The following is a 16,039-nucleotide window of genomic DNA, read 5'->3' as shown; positions in this document are numbered from 1 at the left end:
ATTTAGATTCACTTTAAATAAACTAAAATATATGGGATGAACATTGTGCAAGTCCATAATGTTTTTCTCAATTTCCCTATATATATTACCCATTACTTATTACTTATAATCTAAAGCGTGTGGGGTGAATACTATGTAGCTGCACTGTTCATCCCTTCATGTTTTATTGTGAACGCATTGTTAATTTTTTTTTTTAAGTTTGCTATAAATTTAAGAGGAAAAAAATATTAAACCCGGTTGAGATCATGATCCGGGTTCACCCTAAATAAATTAAAGCTTGTGGGGTGAATACTGTGTAGATACACCGTTCACCTTCGCATGTTTTACTGTGGACGATATAGGTCATTGGTTTTTTTTTTAAGGTTTTGCTATAATTTTAAGGGGAAAATTTATGAGGTGAACAATATGCAACCGCATTGTTCATTTCCTTATGTTTTATCGTTGATGATATCATTTACTTTTTTAGGTTTGCTATAAATTTAAGGAGAAAACAATATTAAACCTGATTGAGTTCATGGTCCAGATTCATCTCACAAATTTTACTATGGATGATACTATTCACTTTTTTTTGTTTAAGAAAAGATTTTTTTTTGTTTCTATTTTTTTAAAATTAATCTTAATCTTATTTTGTTTTTATATTTAGATTAATATCCTTTCTCTCTTTTATGTTATTTAGAAAGCCTATATTAAATGATGATTGTTTTTTTAATTATGCATTTAATTTTTGAGGAGATTTTTCTGATTAATCTATATTTTTTTAATTTTTTGTATAGATAAACTTTATTTTTGAAAATAAAATGAAATTTATTTTCAAATAATATTTCTAATATATGTAGTAGTATTGCATATTATTTTTTCCCTTTTATTTTATACACTCAATTTAATGTGTGTGTTTATTTTTATTATCATTTGATTGAATAAAAAAATTATTTTAATTAAAAAATTTAGTAAACAACCGCATAAATATCACGTCTTTCAAAATTAAATATCTTGATCTATACTTGTCTCTTGATTTTTTCAGTTTTTATTTTTGGTCATCGTTTATGATGTTTTTTCACTTATTGACACACACAGTTCTCAATTTTTTTGATTACATGTATGTATAAAATTTTTAATTTTACTTAGAATTTTTTTAAATACAAAAACATGTTGGAAAAGTTTATATATAAATTTTTTTGTTGAGAAAAGAAATATCTAATCTGCGGTGAAATATGAGTAAAATATCTAGTATACACTAGATGAATTAAAAGGATTTAACATATGAAAAGAAAAAAAATGTTAATAAAAGACACGGGCCAACACCGTGTTTCTTTCAAAAATCTAAGGAAAACATGCATAGATGTATTAAAATTTTGAGAATGGAACTTTGTGAAACTAGACCAAATTTTTTTAATGAATATATTTACTAGACTTTATTTTTTATTGTCTTTTTTTAATTAATTTTTTTTCTCAATTTTATCCTATAACATTGAGTTGATTGAGAATTGAGCTTCATTTTTTTTTTCTAGTTTGTTTTTTATGGGATTATTATAGTCTCATGATTCGAGTTGAGAGTCTTGCTGGTTCGTTAGGTTGACTCGAGTTTTTTTTGTTTGTTTTTTAATTGAATATTTTTTTTTCAATTTTATTTTTTAATATTAAGTTGATTGAGAATTGAAATGTATATTTTTTTACTTACTTTCTATGGAGCTATCCTGGTCTCTTGACTCGGGTTTGATAGGTTAACTCATGATGATTTGGGTTGTTTTTTTTTTTAATTTTATCCTTCAACATTGGACTGATTGGAAATTGACCTTTATATGTTTTTTTTTTATTTTCTTTCTATAAGGTTATCATGGTCTTATGACCCCAGTCGCTAGTTAGGTCAGTTGACTATGATTTTTGTTTTGTCATTTTTTAGTTTAAATTTTTTCAATTTCATCATTCAATATTGGGTTGATTGAAAATTATGATTCATAATTTATTTTGGTTTGTGTTCTATAAGGCTATCTCGATCTCATGACTTGGATTGTTTGATTGATTTACTTAGGTGGTTTTTTAATCTTTTGTCTTCATTTTGTTTTTAGTCTCATCCTTCAACATTGAGTTGATTGAGAATTGAGTTTCATAATTTGTTTCAATTTATTTTCTATGGGATTACCATAGTCTCATGACTTAGGTTTGACAGGTTAACCTAGGTTGACTCAACTTATTTTTTTAGTTGAATTTTATTTTTAATTTCATCATTCAACAATGAGTTGATTAAGAATTGAGTTTAATAACTTTATTTTTATTTTCTTTCTATAGGGTTATTAGGGTCTTATAACCTAGATAGTGGATTTAACAAGTTAACTCAAGTTGATCTAATATGTTATCATTGTAATATTTTTTAAAAAGATATCGTCTTAATTTTTTTTAATCAAACTGTATTTTTATTGGCCGTTCAAGTTGTCTTTGAACTTGCAATGTCAATCTCCATGTAGTTTAAATGTTATTTTTTTTTTTTGCTAAAAACCACATTAACAACATTTGCATATTTGTTTTATGTAAAAAAAATATGATTTGACCCAAAGCGTACTGCAAACAATGATTCAATGATATACTTAAAAAGTTGTTAAAATTTTCAAATATTAATCTTAAATTTAGAATTTAATAAATAAGAGTGTGTGTGTGTGTTATCTTTGTTTAACCATTGTACCTATTTATGCAATATAGTATAAACTAGTTAGTTGCTTGGGTGTTGTCGTGGGGAACTTTTCAACAATGCTATCAAATCTAGTCAAGCCCAATGAGTCATTGTGGTGACACGTCGATCCATTCACTAGGCCCGATCTAGTTTTAAAGAAAACTATGGGAGCTGACCAAGTGTAGCCAAACCGACTTGGTGGGTGCTCCCATAAATAATTCATCTTGGTAAAAACCTAACTTGATTTTGTTTAAAGAAAAGATTATTTTAAAAACAATGTTGATTTAATATTTTTTTATTATTAAAACGATGGTGGAATAATGATTTTTTTAAGTTACCTAGTTGAAATGTGTAAATCTGCTTAATGATTGATGTAAACAATTTAATAATCTTGCATTTTATAAACTTTTTTAATCAAATAAATAATTATAAATATATATATTTACGAGAAAGACAACAAAACCCAAGAAAAAAAAGTTTTTGTCATGTGCAGTGCATGCACCAACATGTAAGGAAGGTTGCCACTTTGAAAAAGCAAGTCCAACTTCTTTCGAGCTCTAATAACAACCTTTCTTGGTGTTGTTTGAATTGTCTTGGTGGAGGCTTCATTTTAAGGCAATGCATGGTAACTATATAGATCCAGTGTTGTTTTCGGTGACCCATTCTTATCTCTCTTTCTTTTTTTCACTCCTCTAATTGGTTCTTTGAAAAAGAAAAGGGATGCATTTCCCCCTCAATTTCAATTCTAGCCCCTTTACTTTCAATCATTTAAAAGATAGAAAATCCCAACTATTTTTTACAAAATCAAGCATCATTTAATATCGAGATTTTTTTATACTACAAGAACTTTATACTAAGTAAATCAAATTAAACCACCAATCTCAATCTCAATTTATCTTATTTTGAAAGAATCAAACCAAAAAACAAAATACTAAGGTGATACGATCCAACCTGTTAACACAAAGGATGGTGAGAATCAACAATCATTACCACATAATCCTCTAGAGTTACTAATTAGGCCATAGCAAGGTCAAGGACCAATAAAATTAAAAAGGCATTGATTGGGCTGATTCAAGATGATTAGGCCAAAAAAAGTGTGCAGACTTTAACAAGGAATGAACATACTTTAATTAATATAATCAAGGATGGAGATGATAATGAGAATTAAATAAAATCTGAAATAAAAAAAGGGAGTCAATAAAAAATAGATTTTATTGAGCTGTGGAGTCTTTATAAAGCCAAAACACAAGGCTGACACAAGGCTGACAACCTCCTTTCTAAAGGACACTTTTGGCTGCAGGCTTGCTTTGAATTTTAGGCTTCATTAATTTAATTATTATAAAACTTAATTTATTCTATTTATGATCCTATGTTCAGACCATTAAGTTTTAGTTCTTTGGCACTATAAATATCCTTTTGAAATGGAGTGTAAGGGTTTTAGACTTTGATGAATGAAATATATATGTGTTTGAGGGTATTATCCTACTTTGGTTTTCTAACGACATGCATCAACTTATTGAAAAAAAACTGTCTTTGTGGTGTCATCCTACACTTCTCGTTCACAAATTGCTATTTGTTGAGTAGGGATTTTATAGTCTAATAATGTTGATGCTTAAGTTTAAGGTAATCTCTGTGTTAAACTTTCAAACTTGATTTCTTGGCTTCTAGGAGTTGTGTCTTTTGCATGTGGGTTATGAGACCGCGTGATTTGATATCAGAGCTTGGCTCTATTAATTATGTTATATCCTTCTGTTAATTATGTTTTTTTTTGTTGTTTCGTGTCAAACTACTTCTTCTAATCTTTTACCCTTTAATTTAGTAACAACATCTTCTTAGTAAAAAGAAAAGTATTATTTTTATTTGTTACTATCTCTCAATATATCAATAACATAAAAGTAAAAAACAAAAAAAAAGAAAGAAAAAAAAAACCAGTTTCAGATTTTGCCATAAAAAAACTAAATAAGGAGAAAATGGATCAAATCAACTTGGAATTAGCTCAAACTTGATATTCTGGTTACTGGAGTCCTAATCGCATTATATATTAAATCTAGATTCATTTAGACATTGTTTTCTTTAGGTTCTAAATTTGGGTATTAAAAGGGCTATTTTGCGTCAATTTTTATTCCATATATTAAAATGACTCAGAATTAACTCAAACTTTATGTTCTATTTACTAGGGTCCTAATCGCATTATATATTAATTTTAGGTTCATTTTGACATTGTTTGTTGTTGCGATGTCGCGGTCGCACAAATTAATTACCCTAGCTTCAAACACAACACACAAGATAGTATAGAGCAAGCAAGGGGTCGATCCCACGAGGAAGATTCAAGTCAGATTTTTATGCTAGATGATATGCAATTTAGGGGGGTTTGGACGTTATCTAGGCTAAAGCAAAAGAAAACAGAAAACTATCAAACGAAATTTAATAAAATCAGAAAATTATCAAGAGAACAAACCTTGGTCACAAGCACACATCCACCTACAGAAATCAGAACTGATCATGGAAACGAAACATCAATTTATATTCTGAATATTCATCTTTTCTTAACATTGGTTAGTTAACGGATCCGTCGTATAACTAACCCTAACCATCAAACAAGCATAGTGTCCGCACTAGTAATTTAATTCAATGGCAGCCTTAAGAACTAGATAAGTTGATTAATCAAGAAAACATAACTATCTGCAGTCTATGTTTGATTTGATTGAATGTTCTCCCTAAGATTAATAACGTAGATCCACCACAATTATTAAACTCAGTTGCTTCACAAGTTCATATACCACAACTCCGGTTTTGATATCAAACTTAGCAATAGATTGTCTACAATAATAACTTAGAGTCCGCTCTAGCAATTAAAATAAACAATCATAGGAAAAATAAGCATAGAAGAACAAACATATTCATCATATACACTGAAAAGAAAATGTAAAATAAATCTCACAGTTCTTGAAATCTGAAGGTTTCCGTGTCCTTGCAACCAAGAAAAAAGTGTTTAGCCTTGCATGTTTGTTGAACAACTAATCAAAAAGAAGGAAGAATGCATAATTTAGGGTTTCTTAGAGGAAGGGGGCATTTTTCTCTTCTTGGCTGGCTGACCCCTTCTCTTCTCTCATTTTTTTTATATCCTAGGAAACCCTAGTCTCTATTTTACAAAATAGTCCTCCATTAAGTAGACTGTTTACATTTAAGTACTTCAATAACTATTTTCCTAAAAAAGGAGAAATAGTCTTCCATGAAATCTTCAAGATTTGACTTAGAGGAGCTAAATTGCTTAAATAAAAACTTGGATATCGGTTTAGATGCTTCGGAACATAATTTGGACTCGTTTCTTCACGAAACCTGTTTGCTGGCAGAATTCAGATGTCATCTTTGAAAAATCATATCTCCCTCATATGACATCTTTGTTTTCTGAAAGTTGGAGAGTTTATATATATTTGAGTCATGAATCTAAAAAAATTAAGTTTGCATCAATTGGACTTCTGTAGCTCCAGATATTTAAGTTGTAATTGCCGAAGGTCAACACTGGCAGATTGCGAGATTTGACTTTGAAGGCTGCGATTTCTATGCTCTTCCTTGTTTTATTTTCTTTCCTTAGATGTCCAGAAAGGTATGGATGTTAGCTTTTTAATTCCACTAGAATCACTTCATTTCAACCTCTAGATCTTACGCTCTGCACAAAACATCAACTGAAGGTCAAATCTGCCAATTATCTCCAATTATCTCCTTTTTGCATCTTTCATCCAAAAATACCTTTAAAACATAAAACAAAGAATATCAAGGCATTATATATATAAAACATAGGAAAACACTAGTTAAATGTGGGTGAAACTATCGAATAATATGGTTGCATCATTTGCTCTAGGGTCCAAATTCGTGTTCCAGCTTGTCGTAACGAGTCTATTTTGCGTAAGCTTTTAAAACTTGTTTTGTTTCTATTGATTTTATATATATTAATATTCTATCATCATACTTGGCATATTTAGGTGTTATTCACATCGTTTTCATATATTTCACCTCTGTTTTTTTATTTGTCTTTAAGTCTTTTATATTTCATACAGATTCACTTACTACTCGTGAGACTGTAATCACAGTTTTGTTTTTGCTTGTTTTCATTATTTTGTTGCTTCTAAATTCATATTTATTCATTTGGATTATGATACTAAGTGGTTCTATTTGGTGTTGATTTTAGTTTAGTAAGAGCTAAAAAAAATTGAGACGAGAGGAAAAAGGTGTAGCAAGCATATTAGAGTGAAAAAATTTGATATGTCAAATCAGAGCAGTACACCAACCCCTTCTGAGGGTTACGTAAAACTTCAAATTAAAGGCATAACACTTATGTTAAGAAATATACAAATGATGTTAGGAGACATGAGTGACAAACTTAAGAAGGTTGAGAACATGAGGATGACTCTAATTCTAATAATCATGATATACGTAGAGGAGGGGTTGAAAGGAGAGTGAACCATAACAGTAGAGCTAAAAGGCATATAGAGGCTGATTCCTAATCATGACTTTGGGGATGCAGGTTTTGAGGATGAGACTTTAGGATAGAGGGGAGGTTTTCAGCAGCCTAGAAACTAAAGAGATTTTGGGTTTAGACAAAGAGGCCAATTCAGTCAGAGGGGAAATTTCCGTAATGTGGAGAACATGATGATGTGGATGGGGACCTAGACTCTATTAAATTGAAAAATCCCTAATTTCCAAGGTAAAAATGATCTCGAGGCTTATTTAGAGTGGCAGAAAAAAGGTTGATTGGGTTTTTTATTGTATAGGTATTATGACCAAAAAAACATGAAGTTGGTGGTCATTGAATGTATGGATTATGCATTGTTATGGTAGGATTAAACTTTAATCAGTATGAGAAGGGATGAGGAGCGACCTGTAGAGACATGAGGGGAGATAAAAGTCTTGATGAGAAGGAGTTTTATTCCTAATCACTATTATAGGGATGTATATATAAAGTTACAAGGTTTGACTCATGGTTATAAGATAGTAGATGAATATCACAAGGAGATAGAGATAATAATGATTTGGGCTAATGTTGTTGATGATAAAGAAGCCACCATGACTAGATTTCTTAATGGGCTGAATAAGAACATTGTTAATGGTGTGGAGTTACAACATTATATAGAGTTGAAAGACATGGTACATATGACAACAAAAGTAGAGAGATAAATAAAGAGAAAGAGGTAGCGTAAGACCACATATCAACTTGAAGGCCAAATCTGAAAAAAGAAGGGGCTACCCAATCGAAGTCCTTTGTGCATGTTAAAGTCGAACCACCTAAGGCTAAGAAGGAGACGCCATCTGATGGGAAAGGTAAAATCAATTCACAACCAATATGTAATTGTGATATAAAATGCTTTAGATGTTTGGGGAGTGGACACATTGCTTCTCAGTTTCTAAATAAGAGAAAAATGATTATGAAGTATGGTGAGACCGGGTTTGAAAGTGACAAATCTAATATTGATGAGATGCCACTCTTGGAGTATTGTAGTGATGTGGAGATTGTATATTTAGTTGAGAGGGAGGCGTTGGTTATAACATGTGTTTTGAATGCACAAGTTAAAGAGGATGATGTAAATCAATAAAGGGAGAACATCTTTCACACTAGGTGTTATATCCAAAATAAGATATGTAGTATGATAATTGATGGAGGCAGTTATACCAATATCGTTAGTACTACTTTTGTTAGAAAATTGAATTTGAATACTATGAAGCATCCTAAGCCTTATAAATTGCAGTGGTTGAATAAATATGATGAGGTGAAGGTCACTAAACAGGTGTTGATTTCCTTTTTTATTGGTAGATATTCTGATAATGTTATGTGTGATATGGTCCCTATGCACACTAGTTACTTACTTTTTAGTCATTTACTTTTAAGGTGTCCATGATAATTTGATAGGAGAGTTATTCATAATAGATTTAGAAATAAATACACTATTGTAAAATATGGTAAAATCATCACTCTTATAACTCTATGTCCAAAACAAGTCGAAAAGGGAATATGAGGTTGAAGAGAATGAAAAATCTTGTAAGGACAAGGATGAGAAAAAACCATCAGATTCGACCAATTCTAAATCAATGATTAAATTATTTAAGAGTGGAGGTAAGACTAGAGGAGTGAATAAAGTAAATGTGAGTGATGATCATTGTGTGGAAAAATTAAAGAAACAACAAAATTTATATGCAATAGAGGATGAGATCAAATTTGTGTTTTATACTAACAAGCCAGTGATTTTACTTATGTAAAAGGAGACTTACTTTAATGGTAACAGTTTTGATCATGTTGTTCCTAGTGTGGTTGTTTCTTTATTGTAGGAGTTTGAATATGTATTTCCTGAAGACATTCCTAGCACATTACCATCATTAAGGGAATAGAATATCAGATTGACCTTGTACCTAAAGCTGTGATTCCTACCTGACCAGCTTATAAAAGTAATCCTGAGAGACGGATGAGCTTTAAAGGTAAGTTGATAAGCTGATGATGAAGAGGTACATTCGTGAGACTATGAGCCCTTGTGTTATGCTAGTGTTACTTATACCTAAGAAGGATGGAATATAAAGGATGTGTGTTGATTGTCGAGCCATCAACAAAATAACAGTAAAGTATAAACATCATATACCTAGCTTGATGATATACTAGATGAGTTACACAGATCATGTATTTTCTCTAAATTTGATTTGAAAAGTGGGTACCATCATATTAGAATGAAAGAACACGATGGATAGAAAACTGCATTTAAAACTAATCATGGTTTGTATAAATGGTTAGACATGTTGTTTGGATTTACAAATGCACCTAATATGTTCATGAGGCTAATGAATTATGTGTTATATGTATTTATAAGTAAATTTATGGTTGTGTATTTATAGGCAAGTTGATAAGCTGATGATGAAGGAGGTGCATTCATGAGAGTGTGAGCCCTAGTGTTGTCCTAATGTTACTTGTTCCTAAAAAGGATGGAACACAAAGGATGTGTGTTGATTGCCGAGCCATCAACAAAATAACAGTAAAGTATAGACATCTTATCCCTAGGTTTGGTGACATGTTAGATGAGTTATATGGATCATGTATTTTCTCTAAAATTGATTTGAAAAGTCGGTACCATCAGATTAGGATGATAGAAGGGGATGAATGGAAAATTGCATTTAAGACTAAACATGGTTTATATGAATGGTTAGTCATGTTGTTTGGACTTATAAATGCCCCTAGTATATTTATGAGGCTAATGAATCTTGTGTTGCATGCATTTATAGGTAATTATGGTTGTGTATTTTGATGACATTCTGATCTATAGCAAAAACTTAAATGAGCATCTTGATCATTTATTTAATGTACTTAATGTATTCTGTAGTGAAAAAGTGTACGTTAATATTAATAAATGTACCTTTTTGCATGGAGAAAATTGTGTTTCTTAGATATGTTATAATTGTAGAAGGTATTGAGATGGATCAAAACAAGGTTAAGGCCATTCGAGATTGACCTACACCTAAATATGTAATTGAGGTGCAAAGTTTCCATGGTTTGGCTTGTTTTTATAGGAGGTTTGTTAAGGGATTTAGCACATTAGTTGCACCACTCACTAAGATCATCAAAAAGTTAGTTGGTTTTAAATTAGGGTATTGACCAAGATAATGCATTTAACTTGTTGAAAGAAAAACTTTATTCAACATCTTTATTAACTTTACTTGACTTTATAAAAGCTTTTGAGATTAAATGTGATGTCTCAGGAATAGGTATTGAAGCTATTTTAATGCAGGATAAATGATCTATTGCTTATTTCAGTGAAAAGCTCAATGATGTAGCGTTGAACTACCCTACTTATGATAATGAGCTTTATACTTTGATGAGAACTTTAGATACGTGGCAGCATTATTTGTGGCCAAAAGAATTCATGATTTATTTAGATCATGAATCATTAAAGCATTTGAAATGACAAGGTAAGTTGAATTAGCAACATATAAAATGGGTGGAATTCATTGAAACATTCCCATATGTGATCAAATATAAGGCGAGAAAAATATAATGGTTGATGTGCTTTCATGAAGGTATGCTCTTTTATCTACCTTGAATGCTAAGTTGTTAGGATTTGAGTATGTGAAGAAATTGTATGTGAATAATGATGATTTTTCTAATGTATTTCATGTATATGAGAATTAAGCTTTTGAGAAGTTCTATAAGCTTGATGGATACGTGTTTAAAGAAAATAAACTTTGTGTGCCTAATAGTTCAATGTGTGAATTATTTGTTCGTGAAGCTCATGGGGGCGATTTAATGTCGCTAAGACTTTGGATGTATTAAATGAATACTTTTACTGGCCTAAAATGAATTGTGATGTGCAAGGAGTGTGTGATAGATGCATTACATGTAAAAAAGCTAAGTCTAAGGTCTTACCACATGGTTTGTATACTACTTTACTTGTACCTAAAACATCTCGGGTAGATATTTTCATGGACTTTGTTTTAGGTTTACGTAGGTCGAAGAGAGGAAGGGACCTTATCTTTATGGTTGTTGATAGGTTTTCTAAGATGACGCATTTCATAACATGTCATAAAATTGATGATAGAACCAATATTGCTTTTTTACTCCTTAAAGAGATAATATGACTTTATAGGTTTCTAGGAACATAGTTTTAGATCATGATGTAAATTGTTTTAGCTATTTTTGGAAAGTTTTATGAGGAAAGTTGGGAATTAAGTTGTTATTTTTTACTACTTGTCATACACAAACTGATGGTCGAACAAAAATAGTAATAGAATTTTAACTATACTTTTATAATTGGGCAGCTGGAAAAAAATGGTGTGTAAAGGTTGGTTTTAAGGCTCCTTTCCACCCTATTTTCTCCTCTTCAACTACACAAAATTCACCCTTATTTATAGGGGATGAAAGAGGGGTATGAGGTGTTTATCCGGTATGAATCTTGGCCCTTAATTCAAACGGGAAGGATCTCAACCATTGATTAAAAGTCACCATCACGGGTTGTAAAGGCTGGTTGAGTTAGCTTTTTTGGGTCAACTTTGTAACAGGTTTAGGGCTTTCAAGAGACAACTTTTTTTCTTAGGCTCGGATGCAATGGCAGGTCATGAGAGTGACATCTTTTTTTTTTTTCTTATATGGTGAAGGTATGAGAGAGAAGGAAGGCTTGAAAGGTGGCATCAAAACTGCCATTTTTGTTGATATCCATTGAAAAAAATAAACAGTGCCAAATGACATATTGTCTGGAACTATTTGTTTTACCTTTATTGATCAAAACGATATCGTTTTAATTCAAAACACGTTGTTTTGGTCAAAACATAACAAAAACACGTTGTTTCATTTAAATGAAATGGTGTCATTTTGGGGTTTTTTATTTCAACCCCTACTATTTTAATTTATTCAATTAAATCCTCAATTGAATTTTGATTCTAAATTCAATTCAATTTCTCCCCTGCCGAGTTTTAAAATGATCCCCTGAATTCAACGTCCTTTTCAACTTGGTTCTTGATCTTAAATATTTTCAATTTTCCCCTAATTGACTTCTAAACTTCTAATTTATTTGATTTCACCCTTGTTTTCAATTGAATTTGGCCCATGAATTCACGCCCCTTTTGCGAAAAGGTCCTTGGTTCTGAATTTCTTTAATATGGCCATTAATTGACCCATAAACTTTGATTTTCTTGTAATTTTATCCATGATTTCACTCAATTTGAGTTTGGGGAAATTAAATTTAATCCTTTAAAATTCTAATCTTCTCAATTAAGTCCAAATTAAGCTTTCAAACTTAATTTTCACCAATAAAATCCTTAATAAAGTTAATTTGACCCATTAATCTAATTAAGTCCTTGCATTTAATTGAATCTTTTAATCTGTTCTAAATTAATTCTTTAACTTAATTAAACCTTTAATTGGTACAATGATTAATTTAAATTGACCTATTAAAAGTCTAATTAAAACCCCAGATTTAAGTTTTATACAAATTTGTCCAATAATCATTTAATTTGACCTTGAATATGCATTATCTTTTTAAGTTTTGAGGTATAACGGGGTACAATTGGGCTTTTAATTTTGTCCAAAACTCCAGTTTACTTCCATCATGCATTTGAAACTCTTCTTAGCCTTTTTTTTTTTTTTTGCTAAGTTTCCACTTTTTTTTCATTGCTTTTCAATTATTTTGTTTTTCAATTTTAAAAGAAAAGGGATAATTTTAGGGGGAACTCAAAATTACAATGTTTACGACAGAAAGTCTCGTAAGGAACTTTAGATAGTAAGTTTGTAAAGAAAAAAAGATGGGAGATTGTGAATATACTAGATCAAGAAATGGTTATTCATTCCAAAAGTGCTAAAAGTAAGAGCTTGAAAACGCACTCAAAAAAGAAATGGATAGGGTTAAAAAGTGTATTATCTAGTATGCGATAACCAGAAAGCACACTTGAAAGGAAATAGATAGGGCTAGAAAGCATAATATCTTATGGGTAAGGGCTAGAAAGCGTATTATGCGGTACGCGAGGGCTAGAAAGCACATTCAAAAGGAAAAAGATAGGGCCAGAAAGCATATTATCCAGTATGTGAGGACTAGAAAGTGCACTCAAAAGGAAAGATATAGGACTAGAAAGCACACTATCTAGTTGTGAAGGCTAGAAAACACAATAAAAAGTGTCAAAGATGTTGTCTCTAAAAACTTCACTGATTTTAAATAGCGGGAGCCTTGCCGGGCTCTGTATCTTGTTGGGTTTTTTTTTTTTTTACTGGAAAAGTTTGAGTCCATCAAGGATTCTTTCCTTGGACTCCCTTCAAAGGTAAAAATATAATAGGTTGTGATTAATATGCATGTATTCTTACATGAGAAATATATATCCCCTTTCTTCATGGACTTTTCTTTTTCAAAGCTTTGATCCTCATAGCAAACTTTCATGGCTTTTTCACTCTCCTACCTGAGCCACAACTTGTGATATTGAGCTCTAGGAAGGGATGCTCATTGGATGATCTCAGATGATATTGGCAAACCCCATTATCTAAAAACCTTTATCTCAAAGATTATTAGCTTTGCCTCCCATTCTTTGTTTTCTTAGAAGAGGAATCGTGAAGCCAGCCCTATTGTGTTTCTTGAGTTACCCCCAGCCTGATCATGCCCCTAGGTATTTTATCTTGTTTTGTTTGCTTGGATTTTCATAGGGATGATGTCATGCAGAGGAGTGTTTGGTTTTTTACAAGAGGTTGCTTTCACATGAAATCTTCAAAATTTCAAATCCATTTTCAAACACAAAAACCATTTTCCATGAGTTTTTCTACTGGTGACAATGTGAAGTGACCTTCTATTTTCCATCTTATTGGTCAGAAAGGTTCAAGTTTTGACATGATAGTTTCAAAGAAAGGAAAGATTTTTAAAACATTCATTTTATTTGTATGAATAATGAAGCATAACTGAAGGTTCTTGAAAATCTCATTTTGCATGGGAAAGCATTGCTTACCAATCCAAATTGCTTCCTTTTAATTAGAAATGGCTTTATTGAGCACGTAACATGGATTTTAGCTCTTGACCATGAAAGAAAAGGATATTTGTAACCTCGAAAGGTGTTTAAGGGATCTCAAGATTAAGGATTACTAGTGCTCGTTCCTAGACCTTCTTTTAGTCAAGGGGACTTAGACCCTAGGATTGACTTTTTATCTTTGTATTTGTAAAATTATCTGATATGCCTCTAGTGTCGGGATTTGGACTTTTTATCTTTGTTTTTTTCATTTAGTTTTCAGTATCATCATCATCATCATATCAACAACCGAATCTTGGAATTCCTTTGTGCCTCTAGCTTTGTTTGGGCATCTTTGATCATTAAAGATTATTTTATATATTCTTGCAGTCAAATTGCTTTTTTAATCATGTACTTGCTCCTAGTGTGGGGTGTGATCTTAGTCAGGATTGATTTATAAGAAAAACTTATCAGGCTCAAATGGAGACCATAAAGGATATTTTTTTGTATTGTGAAAGGATTAACAAAGATGGCTTTTCCTTATTTCAAATGCATGCGTTTAAGATTAATAAGCTTTTTCTTTCTCTCATTTTGTCCATGCAAAATTGTTTTTCATTGTGATTACGAATCATTAGTCATTCAATTCAAACTTAGCTTCAATGTTATTTTATGATGTTTGATTTTTTTTTAGGTTTGTAAGCATTTGGTTACCTCATTAGGAGATCACTTGAATTCCCAAAACTCATTTGTTAAAAAATCACCAATTTAACTTCTGCATTTGTACTAATAACTTTGATTTCCCAAAAACCTTTGTGAAAACACAAAAACAAGGTCTTTTAAGTTTATGAGATCATACAAAGTTTTTTTTAGAAAGAGAAAATACACCAAAGAATTATTGGCCAAACTTTAGTTTTTATTGATTTAATAGGCAAAGTACTTCTTTACAATGTTAGAGTTAGGTTTATGCAGATCATCTCCATTAATCTTGTTAAAATTAGAGCTCCTTTAAAAAAAACTTTTTTTTTCTGATCTTCTCTCGATGTCGGCAAGGTCTTTTTCAATATCAGGTCTCCCTCTTTAAATACTCTTGGCTTAACCTTCTTGTTGTATACCTTATCCACTCTACTTTGGTATAACTGGTGGTGACAAATGGTTGTTAGTCTATTTTCACTTATCAGATTCAACTATTTGAATTTTAGCTTTTCCCATTCTAATTCTTCTAGCTCTACATCCATTAGAACCCTTAATGATATAATCTCCACTTTTAAATGCATCATTGCTTCCATCCTGTATATCAGAAAATAAGAGTTACATTCATAGAAGTTCTAACTGTTATGTGGTATGCATGAAGTGTGTATGGAAGCACCTCATGTCAATCCTTATAAGTGACCATCATCTTCCGGATGATCTTCTTGAGATTTTTATTGGCTGCCTCGACTGCCCATTCATTTTAGGTTTGTAAGGAGAAGAATTGAGATGATTAATTTTCCACTTAGTGCAAAGCTCAACAATTAGCTTACTGTTAAAATTATAAGTGTTATTAGTTATCATTCTTGTTGGCATGTTATAGCTAAAAATCATATTTTTCTTAATGAACCTTTTGACCATATTTTGTGCCACATGCACGTAAGAGCTGGCCTCTACCCATTTAGTAAAGTAGTCGATGGCTACCAAGATGAACCTATGCCCATTGATAGCCTTTGATTTAATCGCTCCTATAACATCAAATCCCCACATATCAAAAGGCCACGGCAAGGTCATATTGAACAACAATGCTAGAGGTGCATTTATCCTATCACCGTGTCTAAAACTTGTGACATTTTCTGACATAGTCTACACAGTCCTCTCTATAATCAACCAAAAATACCCAGATCTCTGTATTTTCCTTGCCATTGTATGCTCGTTAGCATGAGTGGCATAAGTTCC

This window comes from Populus trichocarpa, chromosome 10 (assembly GCF_000002775.5).
Source record: "Populus trichocarpa isolate Nisqually-1 chromosome 10, P.trichocarpa_v4.1, whole genome shotgun sequence".
Lineage (NCBI taxonomy): Eukaryota > Viridiplantae > Streptophyta > Magnoliopsida > Malpighiales > Salicaceae > Populus > Populus trichocarpa.
This window is presented reverse-complemented; position numbering follows the sequence as displayed.